At 24.4% G+C, this 16,091-nt stretch overlaps 1 protein-coding gene, 1 long non-coding RNA gene and 1 other non-coding gene across 3 annotated transcripts in view; 1 reads left to right on the top strand and 2 right to left on the bottom strand.

Moving 5' to 3' along the window:
• Positions 1 to 1,519: 1,519 nt before the first annotated feature.
• Positions 1,520 to 1,591, bottom strand: Trnat-cgu. Its single transcript has one exon. It is a non-coding gene; the product is annotated as a tRNA-Thr (tRNA).
• Positions 1,592 to 2,526: 935 nt separating this feature from the next.
• LOC111619646 (neuropeptide F receptor-like) overlaps positions 2,527 to 16,091 on the top strand; it is a 61,987-nt gene continuing 48,422 nt past the window's right edge. Inside the window, exon 1 of the mRNA XM_023361409.1 lies at positions 2,527 to 2,749. The gene's annotated coding sequence lies outside the window, so the exon portion shown is untranslated. The remainder of the gene's footprint in view (positions 2,750 to 16,091) is intronic.
• Positions 3,459 to 4,140, bottom strand: LOC111619649. The gene is made up of 3 exons (XR_002755804.1): positions 3,992 to 4,140; positions 3,581 to 3,913; positions 3,459 to 3,512 (listed from the first exon to the last, which is right to left on the bottom strand). It is a non-coding gene; the product is annotated as an uncharacterized LOC111619649 (long non-coding RNA).

The raw sequence follows: 16,091 nt of genomic DNA, 5'->3' as shown, positions 1-16,091 counted from the left end.
CAATTCTGTCCATTGCCATAACATAAAATATTTGTGAAAATAAAGAAATTCTATTATAATTAATTAAAGTTTATGGTATAGCGGTGCGAATTTCATATGAGATATAATGTGTATATAAACCATAGCGGAGAATGTTGCGTAGCCACGAAATTTAATGTAAAACGTTTGGATTTTTCAGCGAATTTCTTAATTTTTCCGCCTCTTTGTTGCTGAAGAGACGGATTTTCGTGGATCATCCCTTGTATATACATTCCTGTTAACAGTAATATAGTATATATTCAAAAATCTAATATTCTCGTGTTTCGTGTCAGTATAAAGATGAATAAAAATTTCGATTTTACGATGATCCGTCAAACCGAAAAAAAAAAAACTGGAAGTAACCCCCTCTTCCTGTTACAATAGAGTCATGCCGGTCATCTAACATCTTTCAGGGGAAAATTGGAAGTTTATATATAATTAATCGGGACCTTCTGTCTTTACGCTTTCCATATCTGGTCTCAACTTTATCTACTTCATTCAGTTCTTCTGATTAAGAAAAGACAGACAGACAGATAACAGTAGGAATTTACAAGTCTGCAATTTGAAAATTGCAGCCCAAAAACAGCCAAGCCATGACTCAGTGGTCAAATGGTATAGGTTCGGTTTCTTAAACCGAAGATCCACGGTTTGATTCCTTAGCTTTTTGCTGGATTTCCTGGCGCGGGCCAGTGATGTTCGAACATTTTGGCTTGCAAAGTGCTGCAGAGTGTTCGTCGCTGAAACTTTATTTCGACGTAATTTTCTTGCCCTCGACGGGGATGTATTCACAGAGTGATTGTATTTCGTGACAAATATGACTTTCTTTTAAGTATTTTATCGTCAATCAAGCTCACCCGTACATGTGTACACCTAAAAAGTAACCGAAAGAACTCGATTTACGTATGTAGATATCTGATCCGTAAGACTAATATTTATTTTTAAATAATGGTACGGTAAGATTAATATAAAAATACTATAGACCTAAGTACAAAAGTTTAGTTTCATCTAAAGGAAGTAAATAACTCTTTATAGCTGTAAGTAGACCTATTTGATAACCTAAGAATATTAAGAAACAAACGACCAAGACAATATAGACAAAGCATGCACACATCTACCCAAACTGCACGAATAAAAACCAAAACCCAATAGGTAATAAGCTTTAAAAAAGCCCACCGGATGGCGAAGGCACGGACCGTGAACGGAGGTGTCAAACAACAATGCGAACATGACAGATAAATGTCGCGGTAAAAACATCATTCTGGTGCATTTTCTTTTTCTAGTATTAAAGTACTATGTAACATATGCTCATCTGGAAGTAATAAACTTTCTGACAGCGAAAGAATTTTTAAAATCGATTTAGTAGATTCCAAGATTTCCTCCAGCAAACAAACAAACATTTTTGCTTTATATATTAACCAAAACTCCAACCTCATCTACAAACCCGTGGATAGTTCTTGCTGAAAATGGTTTTGGTCGATACAAAAAAGCAATTGGGTTTAAAAGGCTCAGCAGGGATTCGAACCCTGGATTTTCGGTTTACGAGACCGACGCCGTACCACTTGGCCACTAAGCCATTGCATATTTATTCTGAAAAATACATTTTAAAAAATTCGTTTTTGTAAAAAGTTTTTTGTTGTTATTTATTATAGAATCATGATTACGTGTAAATTAAAGACTTGTGACAGATAAAACAAATCACATTTGTAGGTAGTCTATATCTGTATTTATTTTATAGGGTGATTTGGTGTCATTACTGGTCGTCGATGCAAAATAAAATGAAAGACTTGAGCCCTTCGGTGTTCTTTCAAATTGCCTCTAATGAAAAATAAGTTATTTCCAAACAGATGGAACTGTGCCGATTCAGAAATACAGACAATACGATTTTCGGCTTTTGCGTCAGTCTCTCACAGGTTCCGACTCTCAGAGAACATTCGTTAGATTAATGTAATCGTTTTATTGAAAAATATTTGAATTTTCCATCTCTGGAAGGTTTCCGCCTTACTCAAGTTCCGGTTTCCGAAGGTTTTTACTGTAATTATATCTAGGTTTAGTTTTAATATTTCTGACCATTGATAAAATTTATGGGGCAACAAATACCTTTATCGAATTCAAATCGTCCATCTGTAATACACTTGTTCCATTCAATGCAATATTATGCAATATTTCTTTATATCTTTAACTAATAAAAGTTTACTCCATAATATACCCCATATTAGTTTGAAACTTGTCAAAGTGGACTTAGACCACTTTTAAAATAAATACAATTGTGAAAAATATGTAACTTTCGTTCTACTGATGATTGTAATGATAGTTGTATTTCAACTGGGGACATGATACACGGATTGTTTTCTAATGTAGATTTTGTTGAAAAATTTGGAAAAAATATAATTTTATTGTAAAGATATTAACTCTTCTTCTAGAGGAGATTTTCTGNATAAAATAAATTTTTTTTTTTAATTTTAAAAATGATTATTTATACGTGAAATCATAACATAAAACCTCCGAAAGACGTAAATAAACACACATGTGTAGTAGCTATCGCCACCTGTAGCACGATTTAGATCCGCGAAGCATCTCCATTCACATTTAACCAGCCTGTAAAGTGGGCAATCCCGCAGTGTGGCATTGTCAGATGGGAAAGCTGACATACAGAGCGCTCTTCTCTTCTGGACTGATCAGCTGGATTCTGAACGAAGATACATTCTACTAAATCCAATATTATTCATTAATCGTAAGTTGTCAACACTTTTATTTATTTTTAATTTTTAATTTTAAATTAATATTATGATATTTTTGTACCGGAAAACTGACTTAATTCGTTATACGAAGATTCTAAAAGTCGAAAATATTTTATAAATAACAAATCGTGACGAACGAAATCAAAAGCCGATTAAAGTATTAAAAATGACAGAATTTGTTAACTTTGCTTGTTTACTTTTTATAAATAACAAGGAAATTAGTCAATTTAAAACTATATAAAGTAACAAATTATCATCTTTCTCTTCCACTCTTCTTTCTTCTTCTTATCATTGTTATTGTATTGCTGTAAACTATTTTTTTTTATCATTATATGTAAGCAGATTACATGTTAAAATCTTAAGTTTTATTGAATAATTTTCTTAAAGAAAAACGTAATATTACTTTATATGAGTAGATATTAATAGGAAAATTTAGTAAAATTTTAATAAACATGTTAATGAATTGTATCGATAAATAATACATAAAATGATATGTAAAATCTATTCTGATATATGATTAATTTGGATTAATATTACCACTTTAATATTGCTTTTAGTAAAGTATTTAGTATCTTAATTATTTTATCATTTTATCGATTACAATATTTAAATAGGAATTGATCTGAATATTTTTATTTTTTTGAAAATTAAAACACTTCATTTTATTTTGTAGTTGATATAAATCTTCATTAANTTGAATTTTCCATCTCTGGAAGGTTTCCGCCTTACTCAAGTTCCGGTTTCCGAAGGTTTTTACTGTAATTATATCTAGGTTTAGTTTTAATATTTCTGACCATTGATAAAATTTATGGGGCAACAAATACCTTTATCGAATTCAAATCGTCCATCTGTAATACACTTGTTCCATTCAATGCAATATTATGCAATATTTCTTTATATCTTTAACTAATAAAAGTTTACTCCATAATATACCCCATATTAGTTTGAAACTTGTCAAAGTGGACTTAGACCACTTTTAAAATAAATACAATTGTGAAAAATATGTAACTTTCGTTCTACTGATGATTGTAATGATAGTTGTATTTCAACTGGGGACATGATACACGGATTGTTTTCTAATGTAGATTTTGTTGAAAAATTTGGAAAAAATATAATTTTATTGTAAAGATATTAACCCTTCTTCTAGAGGAGATTTTCTGTAAGGAGTATTATTATTATTATTCGAAAGTTTTGATAATAATTAGTGTTTTTATTAGTAGGAATTGAGACCTTACCTTTGCTGGATTTGAAGTCATTTCTAAGTGCGATTAACTTAGACTATCATTTTGTTATATAAAATTTATTTTAAAACGAATAAAACATATTTTTAGTCTTTTTTTAAAATTATTATAATTTTATTATAAAATTATTTTGTTCAGTATCCTGATTTAAAAGCAAATTTGATAGAGGGGTATTTTTAATTCTTTAATAATAATGAAGATAAAAAGTCCATTGCCATAACATAAAATATTTGTGAAAATAGAAAACCAGACAATGTAAGTCCCAATATCAACTATCTCCGGTTTGGATTGAATTAAATGTCGATTTTGACTCATTCCACGATCCAGGTTAAGATCTCGTTACACTTAGTAACGAGTGAATAACCACTTAGAAAGTGAGGACGAGGAAAAGCGATCATTCGGAATGGGCGATCAGAGACAGAAAATAATAAAAGCTCTGAATTTCAAGGGCAAGAGAGCTTTTTTCCAATTTTTCAGTGCCAGACCTTGTTTGGTTACATTCTCAACTTCACCCTCGACTCTCTCTCTCTCTCTCTCTCTAAATCGACATCACCTCAACTCTAGACTGTCGGAATCGCCACAACAACGGAAAGATTCGTCTCTCAAGACTCTCTCTTCTAAAAAAAAAACAGAAGATTCAACAGATTTGCGCTTGTCTGCAGAGAACACCAAGAACACTTGTTTCTGTAAGCCATTTTAGTAAATCAAAACGATTTTTTGTAACCGTTAAGTCTGTCTCGGTGTCTGTCACACCCACATACAAATCTCCATTTCTCTTCCGTTCTGACTTAAATTCACAATTTGGCAACCTCAAATAATGATCATCCGCTCTTTTAAAGATTTATGCCCGAAAGCAGACTTTTCTTTTTCGGATGCCCGGGAGCAAACTTTTCTTTTTCGAATCACTAGCGTTACGTAGTGGGCCGCCCCTGCCGCCCCACTACGCTACGCTACTGATTACACAGACTGCAGCTACAAAAGATTTTGAATGAAAAAGAGTCCCCATAGGAATAAATAAAATAAATAATAAAGCAAATTTTATTTATAAAAAGTTATCTTTGATTTGTTAATAAAGTGTATACGATTGTTTAAGTTAATCACGTTAGAAGTTTAATTTAGTTTTTTTAAAGCAAATTCTTAACCTAAGATAACATTTTTTAATATTTGAAGTAATATTTCTAAAAGAGATTTAGTTGAATAGACTGAATAAATTGAGAGATATTGTATGAGAGTTGGTAGAAAATTACACTTTGCAAAGAAAAACTTAGTTTTCACTTTTTTTCTTATTCGTAATTTACGGATGAAAGAGAATAATGTAACAATTCCCAACGACGTATTTTACTATTCAAGCATTTAAAAAAACCTACTAAATGGAAATTTTGTGGAGTTGCTGTATTAAACCTCTATAGTTACACTTTTTGTGCTTCTCCTTAAGAAGGAGAAAGAAAGAATCTATGAGATTAGTAGTCTTTTACATTCAAGTTAGTAATCAATTCAACAATCAGATTCGTTAGAAACTTATTCTGAAGATTATATTTTATCTTAATAATTGTACAGAAAATAATATATGCTTCTTTCTTTCTTTAAACTAGCTTGAAATTTGTATAAACTTCCAGTAAATTAAATTTATTATTATTGCAAGAGCATTGTCTGTTTTCATTTCTAATCAGCAAACTCAAAACCCTTCCATTTTTATCCTTATGTAAATTTTATATCTTTTAAGTACTTATAATTTAAATTTTTAAATTAAAAATTTAGCCGCGTAGAATCAACAATTTAAACAATGGAACATAAATTATCCTTTGAGAAAACTATCTTATTTTTAAATATATTTGAGTATATTTAAAATTATTCATTTATATTAATCACAGATTTAAATATTTTGATGTTAAAACAGTGTAAAATTATTCAATTTTTTTTTGATTACGAAGAAATTGAATCACAATAAAGCCAGTGAGGAGAAAATTGTTTCTTGTATGCTTGATATCGTTAAAAAATATTTCTGTTGATCGATAGTTTCCTGAACATTCGATAGCTTTCTGAATATATTCAATTTTCAAATGTTATTATATCGTTGTTTAAATTTATTTTTTTTCTAAAGTAAAGAAAAGCGACTTTCTCTATATTTTTCTTTCCGGTTTTGAAGTTTTCTATTCTCAATTTTGCTAGCAATATCTTTAAAATATTCAGATATAAATAAATTAAGATACATATTTAAGGAATATATTTTCGTTATTTAAAAAAAATAATAAATGATTTTAAAGTAATTTTATAAATAAATATTGTATTCTTTTAAAAAAGTCTTAAAATGTAGGTCAGAACTTGAAATTCTATGGGTACTAGAGGATTAAATTAGAAATGGCTATGAAAACACAGCAATACGCTAACAAATGAAGCAGATTATTTAAAGAAATTTTTATTTTTTAACATAAAAGTACAATATAAAATTAAAGTTATTTACAGAAATCTTTGTATTTTATTTTTTTAAATGATAAGATCATTTCTAATTTTTAATTTAAAAAATTAAAAATAACTTTTTAAAGGTAATTTGAACATGTTCATTTAGATGTGTTAACTCCAATAATTAACATAGAAATATTTGACGTATTTAAGCACTTAAATGTGTGTATGTGTGTGTACATATATATATATAATCAATATAATTAATTGAAATTATATGCTTGTATCTATTTGCGTAAATAATGTTTATTTCGCTGAAAATAGAAATAATTTTGAATACTTTTTGAATACTTTTTGAAATATTTCTAAATTAAATAATTATTTAAATAATATAACGTAAATATAAAAAGCAACATTCTATCAATTATTAAATTGACAAAATTTTACTGTAATTTTTATGTCACCTTTCATATTTAATAAGTTAAGAATATTTGATGTAATACATTAATATCATCTTACGTAAAACTAACATTAGAACAATTTTTTAAGATATTAATTTACTTGATAATAATATTTTATTTAACTTTTTTCTTTTTAAATAGAAAGCTAAATATTTAGTGAAAATAAAATTATCGTTAATTAGGTTATATTTTTAAACAAAAGTTTTCAAAAGTGATAAATTGGTAAACTGACTTCAGGCAAAAATTGATAATGATTAGACTTTATCCATCAATTATTTTCTTATCTCATTGTAAAGAATAAATTAATAAAATGCATTCATTTTTCATTTATTATCAAAGTATGAAGCTATATATTTATTTAGTGTCTATGCTACTTGCTTTCAAGAAAATTAAGGAAAAAAATTTATATTTAAATATTAAATAAAATTAATTTTAGAAATAAACTAATTACATATTTCTAAGTAGCAATAATTTTGTAAAATTGTTTTTAAACCTATTAGAAATTAAAATATTTTTAATTAATAACTAATGTTGCTGTACAGTTTACACTTTAATTATTTTTTAAAACTGTTTTATTAGAATTTTTATAAATTCAAATACTTATAAAAATATTTAATTTTATTTAAATACAACTTTATACACATTTATAAAAATTATTAAAATATATTATGTAAAAATTCGTCCTATCTTTTAAATGAATTTTTTAGTTATTTCAGCAATGAAATAATATAATTATTAATCATATAATTTTATTATTAGAAATATATGCATGTACATATGTTGCTTTTTATTATTACACAACTTTAAAAACATTTTTAAAAATAAAATTAATAAAGATAATATTTATATAATATATTTTTGTAAATTTTTTTTTGTTTTTTAAATTAAGTTAATTTAAATATGATGATATGACTCTGTTAATGTATTGTACCACGCAAGTTATGTACTATTTTTACGTCTGAGCTTTAGTAATAAGTAGTTATTGTAATTATTGATTTATCTAGCTATGACGTTTAAGAACAGTTTGTTTGTCTTTTTACTTTATTATTTTCAATTTACATATCACGTACGAATACTTGATGTATGCTTAACTCACGCAATCAGCTATAAAATTTTGATTAATGCAACAGTTCTTCAACAATTAGAAAAGTAGAACACGATTCATTAAAGTTCAAACTAATATCACGCATATACAAAAATATGTTAGAAACTTTTTCCTTCAAATCCCATGCGACAATTTAACGTGTAAACCCATCAAAAAATCATATTTAGTATGCGAGAATACATTATAAACAGAAAGGATGAATGTCCTCTTTAGCTATAATTCATGTCGTTCCAAACTCGCTTTTAGCAAAATATATTTATTTTATTTATTTATTTTTATGTCTAAAGTTTAATATTTAAATATTTAAAACAATAGTTAATTTTTTAAATTAATATGTTTATTATATATTACAATAGATTGTAATTTATAAAAAATATCAATTTAATTTTTTTAAAATATAATATTAATTGCGTACCATCGATAAAAACATGTTAGAATTTAAATAATGATAATAACAATAATAAATATTTTATAAATTATTTGAAATTACTGTAAACATTTTGCTATGCGTTAATTATTATGTATGAATAATAATAAATCCCATTGTAACAGGCTAAGATCTAGTACGAATAAAGGTTATTTATATTTGTATTGTATGCGTTAATTAATTAATTTTTTTTTATAAAATTTATTATAAAAAAATTAAAATTCTTAAAAATTTACTAATTCTTACTAATACGTTAATAAAAAAATTATAAAAATATATTAGGAAACATTTTCTATAAATTATATATTTAAGACTATATAATAGATGACTCCTGGTTGTCTTTTAGAACACGTTTATAATATTTAAGATCTTCTTCAATGTAATAATGTCTCGAAGTTATGTTCAATGTTTGGACAGTTTGCTTATGGATATGTCAACTAAAATGCATTCTAGTTTTGTAATTGTCAATTAAATTGTATCTCTCCTTCTATAGGGCACAGTTTAATTGTTGAATAGGTACTGTATACTATACTTGTATTCCATATACATTATATAAAATTAGCCAACTTTTATGCAATCTTTTAAATAAAATTTCTAAATATTGCCTAAAAATTCATATAATATTTATTTAAAAGTTTACAATTTTTTTTTTATTTTTTAAAATAAATAATTACAATATTATATACCAATTAAAATATACGTTCAGTATACATTCCATTCATTGCATTGCGAGATTACATTCGAAATATTCATAAGAGAAAGCAGCAAAGGATAATATAAATATTTATATATGCGTATAGCATCAATATGCAGAGATTTTCATGTAATTCGCTGTATATATACTTAATATTTGAATAGTTCTGAACGTATGTTTCGAGTATACTATTTGTCAAATTCAGCGTACGACTGCTTCCTTACAGTTTTATGAGAAATTAACGATCAGTTACTCCATGTGGCGCTAACATCTGGCATTGGCACCTGATAAACCTTGTTCTGATGTATTAGATAAACGAGTCATTCTCTACCTTCGTAATCTCTCTTCATTCTCCCTTCAGATTAATTATAATAAAATCAGGTAAAGGAATTAACTAAATAATCTGCGCCGCGAGAACATCTTGCAAAGACATTTTCTCATCACATTTTTTCTTCAACAGTAATCATTTTTCGTGTATGAACAAAGCTTTAAACTTTAGTAAATTCTTTTCTCTTTTCTTTATAAATATTTAAAAATTTTTCTAATAAATAATACATTTTTAAAATTAAATTTATGAATACATTAATAAATTTTATTTCAAAATAATTTATTAATGTCGCTAATAAATATAAACATTTTTATGATAAAAAATATTAACAAAAATGAATTAATGTAAAGTTTTGTTATATAAAACTTCAAAATATATTTTAAAAAGAAAATTACCTTTAAGTAATCGCTCCCTAATATAAAATCGTACAAATAAATAGTGTTTTAATGAAAGTTTCTAAAGATAATGAAAAAAAAATCATAAAGTAAATATTTTCTTACAGAAGTAACATTTTCACTTTATTACATAAACAAAGTATTAAGATTTTAAATAACATTTTAAAAGAATTTATTTTTAATATCTTAAATAATAAATAGAAGTATATTTATTTGGTAAAAAATGTAATTACATTTTATTCTATATACGTTAAAGAAAATAAAAAGATTATAATATTCTTTATTATTCTAAATTTTGAATAATAAAAATTAATTATCATCATCATTATATTTATATTAGAATTAGCTGACAATCGAAGACTATTTAAAGCTCTTATTGTTTAGCTTATCTTGGAATAAATCAATCAACGTAGATAAGTAAAAAGATGTGTACTTTAAATTCTTGAGTGTTTTCAATTGGAAAGCACTCATTATCAAAGAGTGGGAAAATCTCTACCTTCCAATTATTTGTAGATGATGGCAGTCAACAAATTTAAGAAAGCAATTAAGTTCTATATTGTGTTCTGCTTCATAAATTCTTATCTTTATTTTCAACAGGTTTCTATTAGAATATGATAATCGACGCATTATTTTTTTTAAAAAAATTATTATTTTAATTTGTTTTAATTACTTTTTAATATGCGAATGAGAAAATATTATCAAGTTAATTAACAATTTAATAAAAACAAATATTTCGAGACTTGATGTATGACTCTGTTTAAGTACTACTTCATACTTATTAATTGAGCTAATATTGATTTGATGTTAATTAAGTTAAAGTTGTATCGATGATAAATTTAACATTCTAAAGATTTTTCTATATAATATTGATGTGGCACGAATTTAAAGAAATAAATTTATAAGAATATTAATTAATTTTTTCTAATTATAAAATTGTTAATTGATATATTATACTATTAAGTAAAGACTCAATTTTTGATTTTACAGTTAAAAATAATTTTTTAAAGTTAAAATTAAATTAATTTACTAAAACTAAATTTAATAAAAGATTTATAAGCTATTAAACTTTTATTCAATCAAACCTCTCAACAACGGACACTGACTGAAATATAAAAGTGGCCGTTCTTCGGAGGTGGCCGTTCTTCGGAGGTGGCCGTCGTGTAGAGGTTTTTATACATTTCAAAAAAAAAAATGGCCGTTGTTGGAAGTTCGACTGTAAAATATAAAAGAAAAATAGAAATATTTTAAAAGTAAATAATAATTTTTTAATTATTATTTTAATTAAACTTAATGAAATACAGTTTTTTAATTTGCAAATTTTACTTATTTTTCGCTTAATTACGGATATTACATTTTAATTTTAATACAACTCGAATAGACTTTCTAATGTTTTATTAATAACTCAACTGACTTTGTAGATTCACTAGGGATAGACAGATGTTCTACTTTCTGAAAAAAATATAAAAAATTACATACGAAACACGGATGAAATTTTTAATTTATTTTGGTATATACGCAAACTTAATTCTGAAGTTGTAAAATATGATAAATAAATTTTATTTTAAAATTTTAAAGATAAAAAAACAACATCTTATAATGATTTTATTCCAAGGTTTATTGAGATATTTTCACATTTCATATTTATTTTTTCTTTCTTTTCTGTTTGCTCAGGAAAGATCTTTTTCGCAAAAATTCTGTTTTACTTGATACATGATTTTTTACAACACACAAGAAGAATTCAGTCGAATGTAACATTTGTTATTATTTACAAGGCATCATATTCGATGTATTTATTCCTTTTTCTGAATTATTGACTGCTTCGGTTTTATTCGAATCTAAACAGGATTTTGATTCTTTCTTCTTCAATCGTATGTGAAAAATAAAGGCAAAAGAATGTATTCTTAGAATATTCCAATATTATTATAATGCATGTAAGTATCTTGTAATATTTTAAATTCTAATGCAAAGATAAAAACAACTGAGGTTGATTTAATTTATTGATAAAAACAACGCAAAATTAGGAATTTTTTTTTTCTTAATTATAACTATTTCCTTAACAAAAATAAGACATATTTTAATTTTTTCGACTTTATAATTAAGATAGATGTGTTTATGAGATGGAAATTTGCTATAAATTAAAAAAAAGTATGATAAGATTTTAGGTAAAGTATTGCAAATTAACAAAATGCATTTTCTTTACTAATGTCGTTTCATATTAACAAACACAATTTTGTTTTTCTATTTTTAAACAAATAATAATTGCAAAAAATCATGTATCTTAAACAATATTAGTGCTTTTTTTCATTATTTTCTACGTATATTTAATGAAATTACTATTTTTTTCTTAATTTTCTTTAAGAAAAAAGCTTATTTACACACAGGATTAAAAAAAAACACGAATTATTTTTATTTGAAAGTGGATTTATCGTTTATAAAAATAATAATTTTTCTCTTTTTTAATTTATTCTTATAAAAATAATTTTAAATTATTGATATTTAATTTTTTACTGATTAAACTAAAATCTACATCAGTTTGTTCCTTCAAGAATATATCGATCACCATCAAAGGTTAGAGTTAATTAATAGATTAAAAAAATTGTTTTCTTGTTATAATTTATTAACTTCTAAAAAAGTCTATATTCTGAATTTCAAAGTAATACTTAAGTAGTTCTAAAATAATTTAAGATACTTATTTTTTTTTTGTAATATCTTTTAACATGATATTTGAATATTAATTTTATGTTAAAATTAAATACTNTGAGAAGGCATTAAAAAAATTTATTTTAAAAATTTTAACATTTAGAAATAGCTTATTCATCCAAAAATAAAATAAAAAATTGATAATTTATTAATTTAAGACTTAATCTTTTGTATATTTTTAGAATTTATACAAAAATTCTTATTTTTAATCCAAATTTATAAGCTAATATGACACAAGAAACATCATATTTTTAAGTTTTATCTTCAAGTTAAACAAATCATGTATAAAATTTAAACAATGCCAAAAAGTTTAGAACAGATTTAAGCAATTTTTTAGTTATCATAACGGAAAAAATAATTTATAAAAGTTCGAATTTATTCTATGATAACTTTATTAAAATTAAATCTTTTTTTAAAACTAACTTATAAGAATCGAAGAATCAATTTAACATGTCTTCAATATTGAAAAATGGATCGAATAATGATTGCTGGTTGACCTTTACTAAATATTTCAGCTCGAAAAGACCTTTTTTACGAAATATAATATGAACCTTACATAAAACCGATTGATGGATTGAACTTCTTTCTTGCTACTTTATCAGTAAAGCATGATGTTGCATTATAATAAAAGTATTGAATTTACATACGACTGTATTTTAAAAGTCTTATTATCAAAATGATTATGATAAAAATATTGTATTTGGTTTAAAATTTTGATAGAATTTTTATTACATTTTTTAAAGTTTACAACATAATGGAGCGTATTTAAATTTAAAATAATAATTTTGATTATTTTTTTTGTATACATGATATATAAAAATGTTAAAATTTACAGTTAAAATACAATAAAAGTTAAAATTACATATAATATATTATAAAGTATTTAAAAATTATCTTAAAATTTTTGTATTTTTTATTACTAAAAGAATTAAAAGATATTAAAAACCCTTTATAGTGTTTTTTTTTTTAAATTAAGTAGAAAATATATTTTAAAATATCTATTTTATTGCCGCTAGAACTGTAATTTTACTCAAGAACTCGTTACAAATCGATAAAAGTGTAACTTTTCTTCATTAACTGTTCAGCTATAATTTATATATTTTTATTTTCTTAAAAGTTAAATTCTCTTGAGGTATTTCGCTTTAATTAATTCTGAATTATAATTAAGTTAAACGTATTTTTAAATCGACTTAAATTATCACATTTTTACTTACTTTTATTTTTTTTTTAGTTTTTCGTTAAAATATAATACATTTTATAATTATAAGTGCATTAACGATGTTCTTTATATAGCTTTAGTTTGCTTAAAACTTAAATAATTAAAAAGTAGATTTTTACATATGAAAAATGCATACTTAAAGATATTCTTTCTGATTTATTAAGTGTAATTATTAATTTACATTTGCAGAATATAAAATAAAAATATGTATTTTCTAATATTTTACTTCAATTAATATTTTACATTTATTTATATTTTTAAATACAATTTATTTATTTAAATATGATTATTGATTTAATATTGTCACTTTTACTTTCCTGGCTATTATGACATAACATGGGAAAATATTAGAATTATGTCAAATTTGACACTCCTGAATCTCCACGTTTTGGGATCCCCTGAACCCAAAAAAAGTGAAGAAAATGGGAAAAAATTCGACTGTGTGTGTCTGCTGACGTCGATTTCGTTTAAATAATATTTCAGGATGGAATAAAGATAAAGATTAAGAAATGAAATGGTAATTTTTATATAAGGGGCATTAATACTATTTAATTTTGTAGTACGGAACTCAAGGAGATAGGTGATAGAGGGGAGGTGATGTGTCATATCTCGAGTGAGGTAAAACTAGTAAAATTTAATGAAAAATTTTACTCGTTATTGGTCTTACAATATTTAAAAATAACCTCATCTCTATCCTCAAAATTAAACCAATTTTGTATTTTCATAATAATTAATAATATAAAAGTTATTTTTTTAATAACATCTCACAACGGATAGTGCGATACACAATTTTAATTATGGGCTAGTGTCATACTGTTTTTAAAATAAATATTTTTTAAATGAAGATTTCATCATAATTAAAAAAATTACTGTTTTTAAGTTATTATTATTATTTCAATTTTATATCGTAGTATAATTGAAAATTATCGGACTTCCTAATGATTCGCTAATCGCTTGTTCAAATGCCTGGAGAGTCAAGCATGAGCCCTTGACATTTAAAAAAAAAATCATATTATAACTCTTCATTAATATTTATTTATAAATTTCTTTATTTTATTATATACAAGTCATTGATGTGATTAAAAAAGATGAAGAAACTATCTAAGCTTTTTATTGACCAAATTTCTTTGAACTATAGCTATATTTTATCAAATTTCATCTAACATAAATTAAGTTCATCGTAAATAGACAAATATATAGTTTGTAAAATTATATTTAAATTATATAATACTATATATTTATATGCACTTTGACTAAAATGAATCTAATATATCTTAAAGAAAAAAAAATTTGATATGATCCCAAGTAATTTAACTGTTAGAATAAAAACAGTTATATGGAAACGAGTGGGTTATTTAGTAATAGAAAAGAACGTTTGATGGCTAATCGAATTCCTAAACTGGATTTCCCTAAAGTAAAAGATTCAGAAATGTTCAGTAAAAGATGAGATGATGTAATTAAGAATTTTCATGACAGTGCAAAGAAAATAAAAATAATCATGGATAGGAAAATGATATGTGCAAAAATTTTTGAGATGAAATAGACTGAGTAGGATGTAAAATATTTATAAAAGAATACCATAATAATTTATAATTATAATTTATTAAATTTAAGAGAAGTAAATGATAGGAAATTAAATTTATATACGGGAATCTACAAGTATGTAACTAAAATGCGTAAACTAATAACATTAACATTATTATATTATTATTATTTAATTCATTATGGTTTATAAAAAAAATTTATAGATAATTTTATTTTAGGTAAAACTGGATAAATTTGAGATTGTTAACTTAGTTTCAATATCAAACTTATTCATCTGTGTATATATAAAATTACAAAATAATTATACTTACAAAACTGCAATGTAAAAGTATCTTATCATAAATACATCAGAATTACAATTGATTATTTTCGTAATAAAAAAATAATAAGATAAAAATGTGAACTTACTCATTAAACATAATAAAATCGAAACAGTTGCATCAGTCACGCACTAATTCAATTATTGTTTCTGATTAGTGATGGAAGGAACAGAATTCCGTTTGTTTGTCTGACGTGACTATTCTTTCGATTCTTGTATTTCAGATAAATGTATAAAGAGGAAACAATGCTCCATTCATGTCATACATTTATTGATAGACTTGACTTCTTTTATTATGCTTAAGTGATTATTTTGCTGATTGTTCAGGGATATGAATGACAAATATTTGATTCAACGTTCTTTAATATTCTGTACTTATATATAATTGAATAATTAAAATATAAGAATAATTTTTCTATATTAAAATAAAATAACTTTATAAATTATGTAACAATTTTGGTTATAATTAGGTCTATGATTATTAATTTTTGTTTAATTACA

Source organism: Centruroides sculpturatus, unplaced genomic scaffold (assembly GCF_000671375.1).
Source record: "Centruroides sculpturatus isolate CEXI.00-Female unplaced genomic scaffold, Cexi_2.0 scaffold25, whole genome shotgun sequence".
NCBI classification, from domain to species: domain Eukaryota; kingdom Metazoa; phylum Arthropoda; class Arachnida; order Scorpiones; family Buthidae; genus Centruroides; species Centruroides sculpturatus.
Note: the sequence above shows the minus strand (reverse complement) of the source record. Positions and strands in the feature narration are given on the sequence as shown.